General features: G+C 46.0%; 1 protein-coding gene across 9 annotated transcripts in view; it reads right to left on the bottom strand.

Annotated features, from left to right (window-relative positions):
* The window catches only part of LOC135918500 (uncharacterized), a 349,800-nt gene that overhangs the window by 122,749 nt on the left and 214,212 nt on the right, over positions 1-12,839 (bottom strand). The window lies entirely within an intron of this gene.

The raw sequence follows: 12,839 nt of genomic DNA, 5'->3' as shown, positions 1-12,839 counted from the left end.
CATCGGCTCTGGATTCTCAGATGTCCGCTTCCCGTCGATAAAATGAATCGAGCAGACGCGCGACGACTCCGTAGGGACGAATCCCTTACGATTTACAGCGCTTATCCAGCGATGCTTCAGTACCGCGTCGGCAGGAAGCCGATACAACAGGTACATGTTGCTGCCGCAGTCCTCTTGTAGAACGTTGTGCGTGCTGCACTGCACTTTTCTTGCTGCATTGCGCTTCTTCTGGTTGTTCGAACAACCGTACACAGCGCAGTGCTGCCCGGACGTTCGCATAGCCTCTGCGGATAAGCTTGAAATCGCGAAAACGTCGTGCAGTCAATGCGGGAACTGCGCGCGTGACAGTCCAGCAAGAGAGGGCAACTATGAGACGCTAGCTACTCTCGCTACCGGGGACCTGATATCCGTTTCCGGCTCTCTGGTTCTAGGCTTCCAGTGCGAAGGTCTATAGAGGCAACCTGAGCATAAGTTGGCGCAGGGTGCGGGCTCGGCACTTGCGTGCAGGTAAAGGCAGTTCAATTTGAGTTCAGGATCCAATTTCAAGTTCAGGATCCAATTTGAGAATTTGAATCCTGTGCGTATCGGTTTTTGCTAAAAAGGCACATGCTCTACATTGATACAGTATTATAGTATTATAATATTTGCATCAGCAGTAGCATTATTATAGTATTATAGTACTTCCGAAAAGCCGTGCAATACATGGCGAGAAAGACGGGAAAGCAGGCGGTGCGCCGGCCGGCAGATGAGGAGACGGATGAGAATGGAGAGGGCATCGAATCAACCGGCACAAAATGTGACGTCGATACTAGGCTGCAGATAATGGAGGCTTTCCAGGAAGAGCTTCTCAAACAGGTGCAATAGCTCAAACATGAGCTAAACAAGGAGCGTGATGCACGGAAGGTAGTAGAAAAGAGACTTGAAGCAGCCGAAGAAAAGCTGAACAGGGACGCCAATGTGAACGAGAATGCGCGTGACAATGGAACGTAGACCCCCGACGCGACAGGCGAGGGAGTGTCAGCAAAGTATGTGAAATGCATGTAGCGTGATGAACGGTTAGCTGGAAAGAGCGGCACCTACCTTGAGGCCGCCATGCGTACAAAACAGGAGCCAAGGGGACAATGCCCTTTGTCGAGCCCGAATAAGGTGGAAAAGGACAAAGGGAAGCAGGGAGAGGTAAGAGAGAGTGAAAGGGTGGTTATCCTGGGGACTCGAACCTGGCAGGGTGCTCAAAAGCAATTATGGAGAGGGTGAAAGGCGATAAAAGAGTGGCTGTAGGGACATTTCCAGGGCGGACACTGGGTTCTGTAATGGAGCGAGCAAAAGAAAAGCTCGAGAAAAATGCCCAAGTGCTCAACCTTGTCATAGTAGCAGGTGGGCTAAATGACATCTTAAACAGGAAAGGGACTGGACTACCCCAGCGCTTGGCAAAGGGGGTGGACGACTTGCACAAGCTATCCCCTCAGGTGCATATCGTGGTGTGCACGGTGCCGCAGGTGCCTGTACGTGACAGTCACGTACGAAGAGCCGTAGTGGCTACTAATGACGCAATATGATAAATGAGCTGAGAGAAAGGCTTCGAGGTTGTCGAAGTAAACAGGGAAGTGAGAAGGTGTGGTGGTTTTAAACGAGACGGGATCCACTTCAATTACAAGCTGGCACGAGAAGTGGGCTGGTGACTTGGTGGTCGCACTGTTGCATTTTGAGGGGGCCCGCGGGCGCCCAGGAGGCCAGAGTAGATAGTATTGAAGAAGGTCCCCTATGGGGGCCTCAGAAGAGCATCGCCGTCGATAACAGGAAAGGAGGAAAGAAAGAAAGAGAGCTCGCCATGCAATAGGCTGCATAAACTTGAAGGGCGGCAGAAGAAAGGAACGGTGGGCAGAGATTGAGGAGCAGTTGAATAGAGAACAAATAGGTCTGTGCGCGATTGCATAAACGCACCTTAGAGATTCAGAAAAGCCGCAAGTTATTGAGAATTATGTTTGGGAAGGGTGCAACAGAACTAAGTCGGAAAGAAAGGGATGGGGAGTTGGAATGCTCATCCATCAAGGAGCCAAATGGAAAAGAGTAAATTCAAAATGTCAAGAATACCTTTGGTTATCAGGTACAACGAGCGGGAAAAAACTTAAGTGGGCGTTACGTATTTGTGGACCAGAAATAATTGCACAGAGAAGAATAAAGAGTTAGTGGAATGCACAAGCGCTGATATTAAGCGTTTCGGGAATGGTGCTGAATTGTCCTATTAGGTGACATGAATGCCCACATACAGGATTTAGATGGCTATACCGACAACAACGGGAAGTCAATACTAGACCTTTGCGAGCAACATAACCTCGTTATTGTGAACAGGGCCTAAGTGTGAAGGGCAGATCATGTGGGAAGTGGGAAACCGGCAATCGACCATTGATTACTGTCTCATGACAAAAGGAATTGACGATAACTTGCGGGAGATGGTCATTGATGAGGAAGGGCATACTAGCATAGGGAGTGACCATAAACTCATCATTTTGAAAATGGGATATGTAGCTGGGAAAGAGAGCAAGGAGCGCAAAATGGCAGTCCAAATTTGAACGCTGAAAAATAGCAAATATAGGCACTAGAATTGAGGAAGAACTTGGAAAATGGCCAATAGTGGGAATATGGTGAGCTTCTAAGTGTAATAACGACAGAAATATGGAAAGAGAAACAACATGTTCGTTGGAAAGGAAGAAAGAAACCGAAGAGCTTCTGGAACAGGGAGATACGAGAAGTCATCGCCGAACGACAGAAAGCATCTCGAGAGCACAGGCAGGCAAAGAAGGCGCAGTTGACGCAGAATGAAGTAACCAGTAAATGGGAAATATACCGGGAGAAAACGTCTATGATTCAAAGACTGGTGCAAGCTAAATTAAAGGTGAGAGTGAACGCTGCTTGTCAGAAATACGTGAGAAAAATTAAGCCGCACCTAGAATATTTTGGAACCACATAAAACGACTAGGCAGGAAGTCAACAACAATAGAACAACCTATCCTAGACGAAGATGAAAACAGACTAGAAGGAGAAGCGGTAATAAAAACATCCGAAAAATAACAGCCCAATCTTTCCATGCCAATGACGAGATTGTATTCCTAGAAAAAAAGAGAATGAAAGAGGCCCAAGTGAAAAAGGAGCTGGGGCTGAAAAATTTCAACTGGAAGAAAGCTGAAGAGAAAATAACTAACCACACAGCCACGGGGCTAGACGAGGTTCCCGTTAGGGTGATCAATGAAATAGGACCAAGAAGTAAGGATGCTCTTGTGAAAGCAGTGAGAAAAGCTTTAAAAGATAGTCGAATACCAGACAGTTGGCGACAAAGTAGAATGAATTTAATTTATAGGGGTAAGGGGGAGAAAGATAGAATTCACTCGTATAGACAGTTGACCATTACATCGGTAATATACAGGGTAGCAATGCAGACAATCAAATTAAAGGTTCAATCATCGGCAGATAATAATGGCATTTTTGGGAGAACTTCAGAATGGCTTCAGGATGGGTAGGCATTTAGATGATAACTTATTTGTTCTCACTCAGTGTATTGAAATATGAAAAGTAGTAAGCAGACCGTTATATGTGGCCGTTTTAGACATTACAGGAGCCTATGACAACGTAGACCGCAACATTTTGTGGGATATTCTGGAAGGGAAAGGCTTAGGTGACGATTGTATAGAGCTTTTGAGAGAGATTTGCCTAGAAAATACCGTTATCGTTGTATGGCAAGAGATGAGAAGCGCGGAGAAAGTTCATATAAACAAGGGACTGAGGCAGGCTGCATTTCCAACCACATTTCCAAAAGTCCTGCAACCATTACACCTTTTCCACATAAGTCGGAGGACCTCGTACCTATGTACCTATTGTACATAAATAAAAATAAATAAATAAAAAATAGTAGCGGGGATAAAGGTGCCCTTTATCCCCGCTGCGATTTACGATGTACATGATTAGGATGCAGAGAGCGCTAGAAGGAAGTAATATCGGGTTTCATCTCTCATACAAACAGGCGGGTACAGTAACAGAGCAGCAGCTCCCAGGTTTATTTTTTGCGGACGACATTGTTGCTAGATAACAAGAAAAGTTCTTTGCAACGTCTGGCTAATATCTGTGGGCAAGAAAGCAACAATTTGGGTTTAAAATCTAGCGTTGGAAAATCAGGTGTTATGGTATTCAATGAAAATAGTGAACAAACAGTGGAGATACATGGCCAGGAAATACCTCAGGTAACAGAAAATAAGTACCTTGGTATATGGATAAACGAAGGCAATAGATATACGGATATTAGAGGTTGGATTGCGCAACATTTTGACCAGACACACCGAAGAGGAACACACACCACAGAGCGCTCTGTGGTGTGTGTTCCTCTTCTGTGTGTCTGGTCAAAACGTTGCGCAATCCAACCTCTAATATGCTATACCAACACGCTCAGTCGTCAACTTTGGCAAGATACCTGGGAACACGGGAAAAAACAATAACAATGAAGGGGAAGAGAAATGCAGCCATAATGAAACACAGAGCGCTATGGGGATACAATAGGTACGAGGTCCTCCCACTTCTCTGAAAAAGGTGTAATGGTTGCAGGACTTACTATTGGAAATGCGGTTGTTTGTTTTAAATCAGGGGTACAATCAGGACTCGATGGGAACCAAAGCTCAGTGGGTCACCTCGCTTTGGGCGCTCACGGGAAGACTACAAATGAAGCTGTGGAGGGTGATGTGGGCTGGAATAATTTTGAAGTAAGGGAAGCTCGCAGTAAAATTGAGTATGAAGAATGGCTCAGGAATGTGGAAGAAAGTGAATGGGCTGGGAGAGTGTTCAGGTATCTGTACAGGAAAAACATTGATTAAAAGTGGAGCAAAAGAACTAGGAAGCTTCCCAGCAAGTATGCGGCCTGTAGGGAGGGCAGCACAGCAACAAAGAAGGTCAAGCGAAAACTCAGAGAGGCTGAAATAATCTCATGGGTGGCCACAATGGAAAAGAAACCTGCCATAAGTAACAACTTAAGAGGAAAAAATGAAATCAGGAAAGAAACAATTTATGATAACTCAAAGGAAAGCTCATTACTTTTCGAAGCGAGATAGGGATGCCTTAAAACACGCACCTATAAAGCAAGATATAAAGTGGAAGAAGAAGCGTGTACTTGCCGCGGTAAAGCTAGGGAGACTATGGAGCCTGTTTTTTTAGAATGTGAAGACGGCTGCCCAGCGTTCGATTTAGGCACCACTGGCCTCCTTAATGCCTTTGGGTTCAGCGAGAGCAGTGGAAAAGTAACATGTCCGCAATAGACATTAGTAAGAGGCGATTGGAGCATTGGTGGAAGAAACATAGGAAAACGACAATAAAACGGAGACGTACGAAAGCACTGTTCCAAATTGGGGATCAAAAAATTTCGGTGTGGTAGTTCATAGTGTTTTTTTTTTATTGTTTAACCTAGGTAGGACATTAGGCAGTATAATAGCAAGAGCAACCCACCCTCCCGTTCCGAATGGGACGCTCATTACATCTATCCATCCATCGAGGGGTTGACGAAGCTTGGGCTTCTTTGTTAATATATCCAGTATTGAGAGGAAGCTTTAGCTCCGGGGCTCCTATCGAAAGGGGACCGATACATTGTTTGACTCGGCAGCCAAAACAGCAAATTTGATGAAGTTTGTAGCACGTAAAAGAAATCACTAACACCTCACGGACGATGGAGGGAATCAAGGGGTGCAGCTCGCTGTCTTTGGACTCCTTGAAATCAGATGTGTCAGGGTGTACGCGGAGCATCTGAAGCTGATCGAGACACTGACACGTGCCGATGACTTGGGGTTAAGCACTACAAGAGCATCAAATGCCACAGTCCCCATACCCTTAAGCAGGTGGCGTACACGGTCACTCTCTGCCATCGAGGTGTTCACGCGGTGGCAGAGGGCGAGGACGTCCTCTATGCACGGAATGTACGACTCGCCTGAGTGCTGAACACACTCAGCAAGCATCTTCTTGGGGATATCGAAGCGGATAGACAAGTTGGCGAAAATCTGGCTTAGGTGGTGTTGAAAGGTGCTCCAGTTGACGAAGTCGAGCCCATGATTATAAAACTAAGTTCTCGCGACGCCGGTTGGGTAAAAGGCGACGGGAGCATGTTTTGCAGATTCGTTCCAGTGGTTAAAGTCACTCACGCGCTCGTATAGCTCCAACCAGTCTTCAACGTCGTCACCTAGAAATCCAGCAAACATAGCTGGATCCTTCTGAGGGTGGCGACCGTCAAAGAAGAAGTTCCCGCAGGAGCAGGCCAGGTGGATGTTGTGGCATTGGCCTGCTGGTCTTGGGACATGGTCGAGTGCAGTTGGTAGAGGCGGCGACCGGAGCGCAGCTCCAGGGATGTAGCGTAGGTGAAGCTAGAGCGAGAACGAGAGCGAGAGGACGAAGAAACCGGACAGCACACTCCACCACTTGTGAGACAAGGTTTAGGTAGCCAGTGTCTTCTTTATTCTTCCGAGTGAGAGCCCCCCACCACCAGGCCCTAAAACGGTGAGGATCAGTATGTACAGGTGAGTATATGAAGCAAATGAATAATGCTCACAATATATGTATATATACGCATTAGTCATTTGTTTTTTATCTCCAACCGTTGCTTTGCTTTTGCTTCTGCCAAACTTCCATTGTTTTGATCTCCCTTAACTCTGTCAGCGCATCAGGCACATTTTTGTAAAGATCCCAAATTATCTGTAGAAGAAACAGCAATGTCCACGTAGTCCATTACAGAAGTACCACAATTAACTTTCTTTGTATTCACCTTGGTGGACATGTTCAAATCAAGAAATTTGAACCACCGACCAGTAAATTCACATTTGCATAGCAGAAGTCCTAACATAAAGCACTACTTTAGTATATCCAGTATTGAGAGGAAGCTTTAGCTCCGGGGCTCCTATCGAAAGGCGACCGATAAATTGTTTGACTCGGCAGTCAAAACAGCAAATTTGATGAAGGTTGTAGCACGTAAGAGAAATCACTAACACTTCGTGACGGTAGCAAGCAGAGCTTTTTCTTTACCTAGCCGAGATTTTATAAAAATTATTGAAAATCACAAAATTTCGCCAAATAATCGTTTCATTTTTACAACTCTGTAGCGCTGCAATTATTAATGACATGACAATTCTGCAAACACCACTTATTACTACATCGAACGAGGAGAAAATTGGTGCATTATACACCCCTTTGAACCATACCACTGAACCAAACCCTTGTAAACAATGTAACAAATTTACCTAAGGTGTAAATATAGTAAACCCGCTGTCTCCACTTTAAAGGCTCTAATGGATGCTGTTTACATGACTGGGATATGTCGTTTTGGTGCATAGTTGCGGTTTTGTAAATTTGGTGCTTTCATATTTCCTAAAATTGCCGATTTGCGGCAAGTTTAGAAAAATCCGCGCACTAAAGCAGTATTCTCCTTCTCGCGGTCACTATTATTTGTCTTCCCTCCAAAATGTAAGTATTTTGAATAACATCAGTCCAGCGGTTGCCTTATATAAAGACATCTCTGCGTTTTACGTGTATTTCAAGAGGCTGCGTAGGCGTCGGAGCCCGAGCTAAGTCCTCTTCTTCAACCCCGGTATTCTTAAGCGACACTCCATTCGAAACTACCTGTCGCTCCATCGAATTTAAGAACAACGCTCTCCCTCGACTAAAGACGGCACTACGCTTCTCAAGAATTGATAGTGAACGTCGCTGAAGCGGCAGTGACCACGTTTGTCTAGGGACGCCGCTACCACCCATTTTTTTGAGACACGTGGATTTTTGACTAGAGGAGCATTCCAGGAGTCGAGTAATTGCCTTACAAAATGCGTTAGTGTTTCACCTAACAGGTTCTGAAAAACGTGTGTCGAGTACTTGAGGTTCATGGCAGCCATCAGCGCAGCATAAGCACTGCGCTCTGTCCTCGTTCAAGTAGTTTTGTGTGTGTGTGTGTGTGTGTGTGTGTGTGTGTGTGTGTGTGTGTGTGTGTGTGTGTGTGTGTGTGTGTGTGTGTGTGTGTGTGTGTGTGTGTGTGTGTGTGTGTGTGTGTGTGTGTGTGTGTGTGTGTGTGTGTGTGTGTGTGTGCGCGCGCGCACTCGTGCGCACATGCAACGCTGGGAGCTACTATGGTTTCGCAATTCCAACTTTGCCTGATCAACAACGTATTAAGCTGTTTGCGACAATCTTCTCTGGAATTCCAATGCGTCTTTAAGAATATATCGAGTCTGGCGCTCGAATACATCGAGTCTGTAAGGACGACATAATTTCGGTTTCAATTTCGCCAATTAAATTTTTATCGTAAAGCAAATGATGAGGAAGATTTGGCTCGGGCCCCACTACGTCGCAGCCAGTACACGTAAAGCAAAAACACATAAAGCAAAGTACACGTAAAGCAAAGTACACGTAAAACGCAAAAACGTTTTTCTGAAATAACCCCTCGACCGATTTCAATAAAATTTGTTGCATTTGAAATAGAAAGATCAATTCTAGTGACTGTTTGAAGCGGAATTTCAATTTACACCCTTAATTTTGTTAAAAGAATTTTCAGAAATGTGAAAGCTTGAAACACATAGAAGCACGAAGTTTAAAATCAATAGCTCTGCATAAAAGCAGACATCGTGGTTCTGCAAACGGCATCCACTAGATCATTGAAAGTTTGCAAATTTCGTGTGTTATTTAATATCTTACTTGAATTTGTTAAGTTGTGTACAAGGATTCTGCAAAAGCTGTATTTGCATAACACTAAAACTTTTGAGATTCATGTGTTACGTATCAATTTTGTCCGCTTTTGATGTCCCATCAGATGCGATTCACCAAATTGTGATTTCATTTCTCCCTGCTGAGTTACAAATTTGTAAACTTGATCATCTCGTTTTCTGAAAACTTGCGATTTTCGCTCATTTTTAATAAAAAAGTGACGGTCTAAACAAAAAATTGAAGCAAGCAGTCACTAGACCTTTAGTTTCCACTTCAAATGGAACAAACCTCGTCAAATTAGGTGCAGTGATTGACGAGTAGAACGAATTCTCCTTTTACATGTATTTAGATATAAGCACGCGAGCTGAAGCTTCCTCTTAAGGCTTACGCCTTAAAAATTATTTTTTTCAGTCGCCTAAGCAAGATTTGCCATGCATTTAGGGCCCTCTTCAGGTAATCCAGACCGAATTGCGTTATATCAGCCAAGAGATTGTGTTATTGCGATAGAAATTATGTGGACATTCTGGACGCATTTCTGCCGGCACTGTCGGCATCGCCGTGAGGTACCGTGTAATCTCCAAGGGCGATCAAATCGTCGCCGCGCGCCGTATGCTGTATGCGCTAATGTATAGAATCTAAGTTCAGCGAGTTTTGAATTTGCCTGCAGGCAACCATAGTCATCCCGATCTCTTATCGGGCAATCGCACTGCAATAACCATAACTCTTTGTTTTCGTCGTTATTTTCCTCTCCGTGAGTTTCTAGATTTTTGGCGCCGAAACCAGGGACGTAGTGATCTAGAGTCCTCGACAATGGACTTTTAGACCGAAAAGCAACACGGCCCGCAAGCGTCAACAACGAGTGAGCCACGGCAGACGTGCGAGAAAACGGCCCACGTAGAGACGTAACTGCGCAACGAGGCCCAGCGACGCTCCCCTGCCAACCGGAGACGTTGCGCTGAAGCCGCTGAGACCGACGAGGGCGACTCTGAGAGCTGATGGGGACGACGCTGCTCGCGAACATTGACTCATCCCTCCAGAGCGATGCCGACGAAAAAAGCATGAAACTTTTGTTGGCGAGGTCGACTGCCTTGCAGACGAAACTTACATACGGGGATGCAGATATTGAACGAGTCGTGCCCGATAGCGATGCTGAAGAAGACTATAGACGCACAGTGGATATAAACGACCAGATCGTCACATACATAGCGAAGCTGGACCAGGAAAGTGAAAGGAGCACAGCTAAACAGATCGGTTGCCGAGAAATCGACCTGCCCGCCACATGAAGATGGGACCGGCGTTGCATCAAAAGTGAGACTACCGAAATTGGAGCTCCAGTGACATAGTGGTGCTACAACAGAATGGCAGCTGTTCTCACAACAATTTCGACAAGCCGTTCAAGACAACGCTGCACTCACCAACTCCGAGAAATTCCTGTATCTACAATCAACGCTCACAGGAAAGACATTGTCAGCTGTGGTAGGCATTCAGGCGACTAGAGAAAACTACGATTCCGCTATCGACTAACTCAAAGGACGCTTCGGTCGGCCGGATTTCCTAATTCAATAACATCTGACACAGCTACTCAACTTGCCACCAGTACGCAACGCAAACGAGCTGAGCTCTTTACGGCGACTCTACGATCACCTACAGCGTAATATGGCAGGGCTAACGAATCTTGGTGTGCAAAGTAACAGTAACGGAGCCATGTTGTGATCTGCGCTGCTTATAATGCAAACAGGTGCTTTCGTAGTCAAATACCAAAAAATTCGCTCTTTAGATACTACGCATGACAATCTGAGGATAGAGAGCTTGAAAGATTGAAAGTTGGAAGTCGAAAGTCAAGAGAAGGCATTTCAAGTTGGCCAGTAGGAGAGCTGGGACGCAAGCCAGAAGCCACAAACCGAGAGCACAGAATGAAAGAACCACAACTCCTGAATAGTTTACAACAGCCAAAGGCTCCGCAGCTACCCTACTAAGGAATAAACCAAAACAGTTTCAGGCCTGTGCATTTCGCGCTTCGGAAGGTTACGTTACTCAGGAATGCCAGGCAGCACTGGCTTTGAAAGAAAAGGAAACCAGGCTGCGAAAAGCGGGTCGATGTTTCCGTTGCTCAGTCAGACTACATACGTCTAAGGAGTGCCACAATGAAAAAGTGAATTGTGAGAGTTACGGAACAAGACACATTATACTCGGATGTGCGACCCAACTTGGTATGGTCAAACAGCTCAGCTACCGAGTTGCACTCTGCGACGCAAAATAAGGGCGAACACACGTCAGCCATGCTACTCCAGACAGCTGAAATCTGGGCAGAGGGTAAACAGCGAAGAAATCCCCACTCGTGCGCTTTTTGATGGTGCAACTCAACGAACACTTGTAACACAAGAACTTTCACGTCAGCTGCATTTAGATGTAGTGGGTGAGGAAGATATTACTACTTATCGATTCGGTGGTACAGGCAATGCCAGAAAACAAAAGCGCAGATGGGTACAAATTTGGTTGAGCAGCCAGTACGACCGAAGAAATTATTGTCTAGCGGTTTTAGAGATACCAAAGGTCTCTTCTGACGAGCTTCTTCTGCTGGAGAAGATTGTACAACGAGTCGAAAGCAATGTGACTGAGTTTGCGGAAGTTACCTTGCCACCCACACAATTAGCAAGATATAGCATTGATATCTTTATCGGTGCTGTCTATTACTGGACACTAGTGGCCACCGAAGTTCAAAAGCTTCATGGCGGTCTGGTAGCAATTAGGACGCATTTCGGGTGGACACTTCACAGAGCAATTCCCCATAGCAATGCCACTGTTACCGTAGCTGTCCTTGGGGCCTGTGTAACTAAGAACACTAGTGCCTTGCCACAGAGATCAGGTCTTTCTGGGAGTTCGAAAGCATGGGCATTGTTGAGCCCCCTCCACATAAGCAAGAACACAAAGAAGTTCACAAAGCCTTTGAGTCATCTATCAAACTTATCGATGGGAGGTACGAAATGTCTTTCCCGTGGATGACAGTGGACTTTCCTCTTGCTGGCAAAGAAGACATTGCAAAAAGCGCTTAGCCGGCCTCCCACAGAAGCTATTGGAAGATGAGGAAATGCAGAGAAGGATGATGACGCCGTGCGTCGGAACGTCGGACAGAGAGGCTGAGAGGCTACAAAAAACTAATCAGCCAGGCGGAAAACAGAGCGTATTACATGTCTCACCGAGCTGTGATGCGACCTCACAGCCTGCCAACCAAGCTCAGAGTGGTGTTTGATGCGTCATCGAGTGATGTAGGCTATTTCGCACTTCACGAAGCATTAGATTGAGGACCGCACTAAAACCCGGACCTCTTGAAAACTGCTAAATTTCTGAACGCACTGCATCAGACGTAGTACAGACATCGAAAAGGCTTTTCTGGAAATCTTACTGAGTCTGTATTTTTGTCATGTTGTAATTACTTCTTTTTTGAAACCAATAAATCTGAAATCTGAAATCTGAAAAGCAAATCGCAACGCCGTGCACTTCTTCTGGTATGAACAAGAAGACCGACCCCTCCACTAGAAGTCTGGAAAATGGCATGGGTGTCGTTTGGAGTAACGAGCAGTCCATTCATACTTGCCGCGACAATACGCCACCATCTGCATACGATAAATGACTGTCCCGACAAAGCAACGCCGCCAGCCGAGAGCTTCTGCGTTGATGACCTTATCAGAGGTACAGACACCGAAAAAGCAGATGAAGTCTATCCACAGGCAGAACACCTAATGAGTCTGTAGAAACTCGAAGGTCATCGAGTTTTAAATTTGCCTGCGGGCAACCATGGACATTCCGACCTCTTATCGGGCAATCGCACTGCGATAAACATCAGACTTTGTTCACGTTCAAGAGTAATGTGCGTCGACATTTTCGTCTCCGTGCGTTTCTACAGAGTAAAAGCGGGCGAGGCTGAGCCAGCGGTCGCGGTTCAATCTCGCGCACGCAAGGGAAGGAAGCTGCGAGGAAGCGCTCCGTCTTCCGTCGCTCGCAAGGCCCCGGAGGGAGGGAGGAGGCGCGTTTTACTCCGGGCATCCCGGACGGCTGCGCGCCAGACCTGGCCGAACCCATCTGCGACGGCTACCGAGTCCGCTGCACGCTGTGCTTCCGCTGCTTATTCGCGTTGA

Source organism: Dermacentor albipictus, chromosome 7 (genome assembly GCF_038994185.2).
Source record: "Dermacentor albipictus isolate Rhodes 1998 colony chromosome 7, USDA_Dalb.pri_finalv2, whole genome shotgun sequence".
NCBI classification, from domain to species: domain Eukaryota; kingdom Metazoa; phylum Arthropoda; class Arachnida; order Ixodida; family Ixodidae; genus Dermacentor; species Dermacentor albipictus.
Note: the sequence above shows the minus strand (reverse complement) of the source record. Positions and strands in the feature narration are given on the sequence as shown.